The sequence below is a fragment of the Triticum aestivum genome, chromosome 5B (assembly GCF_018294505.1).
Source record: "Triticum aestivum cultivar Chinese Spring chromosome 5B, IWGSC CS RefSeq v2.1, whole genome shotgun sequence".
NCBI classification, from domain to species: Eukaryota; Viridiplantae; Streptophyta; class Magnoliopsida; order Poales; family Poaceae; genus Triticum; species Triticum aestivum.
Window position 1 is genome coordinate 484,515,675 of NC_057807.1, and position 7,143 is coordinate 484,522,817.

A 7,143-nucleotide genomic window follows, 5' to 3' on the forward strand; every position below is an offset into this window, starting at 1 on the left:
TACACGTACTCTTACGTGAGACAGGTTCCACCGATTGACATGCACTTGGTGCATAAGGTGGCTAGCGGTGCCAGTCTCTCCCACTTTAGTCGGAACGGATTCGATGAAAAGGGTCCTTATGAAGGGTAAATAGCAATTGGCATATCACATTGTGGTTTTGCGTAGGTAAGAAACGTTCTTGCTAGAAACCCATAGCAGCCACGTAAAACATGCAAACAACAATTAGAGGACGTCTAACTTGTTTTTGCAGGGTATGCTATGTGATGTGATATGGCCAAGAAGAATGTGATGAATGATATGTGATGTATGAGATTGATCATGTTCTTGTAATAGGATTCACGACTTGCATGTCGATGAGTATGACAACCGGCAGGAGCCATAGGAGTTGTCTTTATTTATTGTATGACCTGCATGTCATTTAACAACGCCATGTAAATTACTTTACTTTATTGCTAAACACGTTAGCCATAGAAGTAGAAGTAGTCATTGGCATGACAACTTCATGAAGACACGATGATGGAGATCATGATGATGGAGATCATGGTGTCATGCCGGTGACAAGATGATCATGGAGCCCCGAAGATGAAGATCAAAGGAGCTATATGATATTGGCCATATCATGTCACTACTCTATTTGATTGCATGTGATGTTTATCATGTTTATGCATCTTGTTTACTTAGGACGACGGTAGTAAATAAGATGATCCCTTACAAAATTTCAAGAAGTGTTCTCCCCTAACTGTGCACCGTTGCTACAGTTCGTCGCTTCTAAGCACCACGTGATGATCGGGTGTGATGGATTCTTACGTTCACATACAACGGGTGTAAGACAGTTTTACACAGCGAAAACACTTAGGGTTAACTTGACGAGCCTAGCATGTACAGACATGGCCTCGGAACACGGAGACCGAAAGGTCGAGCATGAGTCGTATAGTAGATACGATCAACATGAAGATGTTCACCGATGATGACTAGTCCGTCTCACGTGATGATCGGACACGGCCTAGTTGACTCGGATCATGTAATCACTTAGATGACCAGAGGGATGTCTATCTGAGTGGGAGTTCATAAGATGAACTTAATTATCCTGAACATAGTCAAAAGACCTTTTGCAAATTATGTCGTAGCTCGCGCTTTAGTTCTACTGTTTTAGATATGTTCCTAGAGAAAATATAGTTGAAAGTTGATAGTAGCAATTATGTGGACAGTAGAACGCTTATGTCCTTAATGCACTGCTCAGTGTGCTGAACCCCAAACGTCGTTTGTGGATGTTTCGAACATCGAACATACACGTTTTGATAACTACGTGATAGTTCAGTTAAATGGTTTAAGTAGAGGCACCAAAGACGTTTTCAAAACGTCGCGGAACATATGAGATGTTTCGAGGGCTGAAATGGGGATTTCAGGATCGTGCCCACGTCAAGAGGTATAAGACCTCAGACAATTTTCTTAGCCTACAAACTAAGGGAGAAAAGCTCAATCGTTGAGCTTGTGCTCAGATTGTCTGAGTGCAACAATCACTTGAATCGAGTGGGAGTTGATCTTCCAAATGAGATAGTGATGTTTCTCCAAAGTCATTGCCACCAAGCTGCTAGAGCTTCATGATGAACTATAACATATCAGGGATAGATATGATGATCCTTGAAATATTCGTGATGTTTGACACCGCGAAAGTAGAAATCAAGAAGGAGCATCAATTGTTGATGGTTGGTGAAACCACTAGTTTCAAGAAGGGCAAGGGAACAAAGGGATACTGCATGAAACGGCAATTCAGCTGCTGCTCTAGTGAAGAAACCCAAGGTTGAACCCAAACCCAAGACTAAGTGCTTCTGTAATAAGGGGAACAGCCACTGGAGCAGAACTACCCTAGATACTTGGTAGATGAGAAGGCTGGCAAGGTCGATAGAAGTATATTGGATATACATTATGCTAATGTGTACTTTACTAGTACTTCTAGTAGCACCAGGGTATAAGATACCGGTTCGGTTGCTAAGTGTTAGTAACTCGAAATAAAGAGCTACGGAATAAATGGAGACTAGCTAAAGGTGAGCCGACGATATGTGTTGGAAGCATTTCCAAGTTTGATGTGATCAAACGTCGCACGCTCCCTCTACCATCAAGATTAGTATTAAACCTGAATTATTGTCATTTGGTGCTTGCGTTGAGCATAGACATGATTGGATTATGTCTATCGCAATACGGTTATTCATTTAAGGAGAATAATGGTTACTCTATTTATTTGAATAAAACCTTCAATGGTCTTGCACCTAAAGGAATGGTTTATTGAATCTCGATCGTAGTGATACATATTTTCATGCCAAAAGATATAAGATAGGTATGGTAGTACCACTTACTTGTGGCACTGCCATGTAAGTCATAATGGTATAAAATGCATGAAGAAGCTCCATGTTGATGGATCTTTGGACTCACTCGTTTAGAAAAGTTTGAGACATGTGAACCATGTCTATTGGTGTATATGCATGAAGAAACTCCATGCAAATGGACCGTTTGAACTCACTTGATTTTGAATCACTTGAGACATGCAAATCATACCACATGGGCGAGAAGACTGAAAGCCTCGTTTCAGTAAAATGGAACAAGATAGCAATTTGTTGGAAGTAACACATTTTGATGTGTGCAATCCAATGAGTGCTGAGGCATGCAGTGAATATCGTTATGATCTTACTTCACAGATGATTCGAGTAGATGTTGAGAATATTTACTTGATGAAACACAAGTCTGAATTATTGAATGGTTCAAGTAATTTCAGAGTGAAGTTTAAGATCTTCGTGACAAGATGATAGAATGTCTATGATATGATCATAGAGATGAATATCTGAGTTACGAGTTTTGGCACACAATTAAGACATTGTAGAAATTGTTTCGCAATTAATACCGCCTGGAACACCATAGTGTGATGGTGTGTCCGAACATCATAGTTGCACCCTATTGGATATGGTGCGTACCATGATGTCTCTTATCGAATTACCACTATTGTTCATGGGTTAGGCATTAGAGACAACCACATTTACTTTAATAGGGTACCACGTAATTCCGTTGAGATGACACCGTATGAATTATGGTTTAGAGAAACCTAAGTTGTCGTTTCTTAAAAGTTTGGGGCTACGACGCTTATGTGAAAAAGTGTCAGGCTGATAAGCTAGAACCCAAAGCGGATAAATGCATCTTCATAGGACACCCAAAACAGTTGGGTATACCTCCTGTCTCAGATCCAAAAGCAATAAAGGATTGTTTCTTGAATCAAGTCCTTTCTCGAGGGAAGGTTTCTCTCGAAAGAATTGAGTGGGAGGATGGTGGAGACTTAATGAGGTTATTGAACCATCACTTCAACCAGTGTGTAGCAGGGCACAGGAAGTTGTTCCCGTGGCACCTACACCAATTGAAGTGGAAGCTTATGATAGTGATCATGAAACTTCAGATCAAGTCACTCCCAAACCTCGTAGGATGACAAGGATGCGTACTACTTGAGAGTGGTACGTAATCCTGTATTGGAAGTCATGTTGCTAGACAACAATGAGCCTACGAGCTATGGAGAAGCGATGGTGGGCCCGGATTCGGATAAATGGCTTGAGGCCATAAAATCCGAGAGAGGATCCATGTATGAAAACAAAGTGAAGACTTTGGCAGAACGGCTCGATGGTCGTAAGGCAAATGAGTACGGATGGATTTTAAAAGGAAGACAGACAATGATGGTAAGAATTACCATTAAGAAAGCTCGACTTGTCGTTAAGATGTTTTCCGACAAGTTCAAGGAGTTGACTACGATGAGATTTTCTCACTCGTAGCGATGCTAAGAGTCTGTTGGAATTATATTAGCGATTACTGCATTATTTATGAAATCTTGCAGATAGGATGTCAAAACATTGTTTCCTCGACGATTTTCTTGAGGAAAGGTTGTATGTGATACAACCGGAAGGTTTTGTCAATCCCGAAAGATGCTAATAAGTATGCAAAGCTCCAGCAATCCTTCTAAGGACTGGAGTGAGCATCTCGGAGTTGGAATGTATGCTTTGATGATGATCAAAAATTTTGGGTTTGTACAAAGTTTATGAGAAACTTGTATTTCCAAAGAAGTGAGTGGGAGCACTATAGAATTTCTGATGAGTATATGTTGTTGACATATTGTTGATCAGAAATGACGTAGAATTTCTGGAAAGCATATAGGGTTATTTTGAAAGTGTTTTTCAATGGAAAGCCTGGATTAAGCTACTTGAACATTGAGCATCAAGATCTATAAGGATAGATCAAAATGCTTAATAATACTTTCAAATGAGCACATACCTTGACATGATCTTGAAGGTGTTCAAGATGGACCAGTCAAAGAAGGAGTTCTTGCCTGAGTTGTAAGGTACGAAGTTAAGACTTAAAGCTCGACCATGGCAGAATAGAGAGAAAGGACGAAGGTCGTCCCCTATGCTTAAGACGTAGGCTCTTCAGTATGCTATGCTGTGTACCGCACCTGAAGTGTGCCTTGCCATGAGTCAGTCAAGGGGTACAAGAGTGATCCAAGAATGGCTCACAGGACAGCGGTCAAAGTTATCCTTAGTAACTAGTGGACTAAGGAATTTTCTCGATTATGGAGGTGGTAAAAGAGTTCGTCGTAAAGGTTACGACGATGCAAGCTTGACACCTATCCGGATAGCTCTGAGTAGAGAGACCGGATACATATAATGGAGCAATAATTTATAATAGCTCCAAGTAGAACAGTTGTTTGGAATAGCTCCAAATAGAGCGTGGTAGCTGCATCTAGGAGATTACATAGAGATTTGTAAAGCACACACGGATCTGAAAGGTTCAGACCTGTTGACTAAAACCTCTCTCACAAGCAACATGATCAAACATAAAACTCATTGAGTGTTAATCACATAGTGATGTGAACTAGACTACTGACTCTAGTAAACTCTTGGGTATTAGTCACATGGCGATGTGACCTGTGAGTGTTAATCACATGGCGATGTGAACTAGATTATTGACTCTAGTGCAAGTGGGAGACTATTGGAAATATGCCCTAGAGGCAATAATAAAAGTATTATTATTATATTTCCTTGTTCATGATAATTGTCTTTTATTCATGCTATAACTGTATTATCCGGAAATCGTAATACACGTGTGAATACATAGACCACAATATGTCCCTAGTGAGCCTCTAGTTCACTAGCTCGTTGTGATCAACAGATAGTCATGGTTTCCTGGCTATGGACATTGGATGTCGTTGATAACGGGATCACATCATTAGGAGAATGATGTGATGGACAAGACCCAATCCTAAGACTAGCACAAAAGATCGTGTAGTTCATTTGCTAGAGCTTTGCCAATGTCAAGTATCTCTTCCTTCGACCATGAGAGCGTGTAACTCCTGGATACCGTAGGAGTGCTTTGGGTGTATCAAACGTCACAACGTAACTGGGTGACTATAAAGGTGCACTACAGGTATCTCCGAAAGTATCTATTGTTTTATGCGGATCGAGACTGGGATTTGTCACTCCGTGTAAACGGAGAGGTATCTCTGGGCCCACTCGGTAGGACATCATCATATGCGCAATGTGACCAAGGAGTTGATCACGGGATGATGTGTTACGGAACAAGTAAAGTGACTTGCCGGTAACGAGATTGAACAAGGTATTGGATACCGACGATCGAATCTCGGGCAAGTAACATACCGATAGACAAAGGGAATTGAATACGGGATTGATTAAGTCCTTGACATCGTGGTTCATCCGATGAGATCATCGTGGAACATGTGGGAGCCATCATGGGTATCCAGATCCCGCTGTTGGTTATTGACCGGAGAACGTCTCGGTCATGTCTACATGTCTCCCGAACCCGTAGGGTCTACACACTTAAGGTTCGATGACGCTAGGGTTATAAAGGAAGTTTGTATGTGGTTACCGAATGTTGTTCGGAGTCCCGGATGAGATCCCGGACATCCCGAGGAGTTCCGGAATGGTCCGGAGGTAAAGATTTATATATGGTAAGTCCTATTTTGGCCACCGGAAAATGTTCGGGATTTTTCGGTATTGTACCGGGAAGGTTCTAGAAGGTTCCGGAGTGGGGCCCACCTGCATTGGGGGACCCACATGGACGTGGGTAGTGGGGGCAAGGCCCCACACCCCTGGTCAAGGCGCACCAAGATCCCCCCTTAGAAGGAATAAGATTATATCCTGAAGGGATAAGATCAAGATCCCTAAAAAGGGGGGATAACAATCGGTGGGGAAGGAAATAATGAGATTTCTTTCCTCCCACCTTGGCCAACGCCCTAATGGACTTGGAGGGCAAGAAACCAGCCCCTCCACCCCTATATATAGTGGGGAGGCGCATGGGAGCTATAGACGAAGTTCTGGCGCAGCCCTCCTCCTCTCCCGTGGTGCTTGGCGAAGCCCTGCTGGATTGCCACGCTCCTCCATCACCACCACGCCGTTGTGCTGCTGTTGGATGGAGTCTTCCTCAACCTCTCCCTCTCTCCTTGCTGGATCAAGGCGTGGGAGACGTCACCGGGCTGTACGTGTGTTGAACGCGGAGGTGCCGTGTGTTCGGCACTTGATCATCGATGATTTGAATCACGACGAGTACGACTCCTTCAACCCCGTTCTCTTGAACGCTTCCGCTTAGCGATCTACAAGGGTATGTAGATGCACTCTCTTTCTACTCGTTGCTGGTCTCTCCATAGATAGATCTTGGTGACACGTAGGAAAATTTTGAATTTCTGCTACGTTCCCCAACAAATTAGATGATCAAATCTCATATACCTAAATTTAGTATATATTAATTCATCTTACATTAATATAAATTCATCTATAACTAAAAGTATAAAAAACTAACTTTCATCTAACATTATATAATTCTTATATAATCTAAATTTATATAATCTAACATTTTGACATTAAACATATGCATGTGTGTGTGTGTGTTTATGTGTTTGTGTGTGTGTGTGTGTGTGTGTGTGTGTGTGTGTGTGCAGGAGGCCACCGACGAGCGGCAATCGATCTTACAGCGGGGGCCACGACGACAACGGCGACGGGGACGACGACGATGACGGGGACGGCGACAACGACGAAGGGGATGGCGACGACGTACGGCGACGGGGGCAGCGCGGGGGCGGTGGGCCGGGGGGCGGCGTGACGT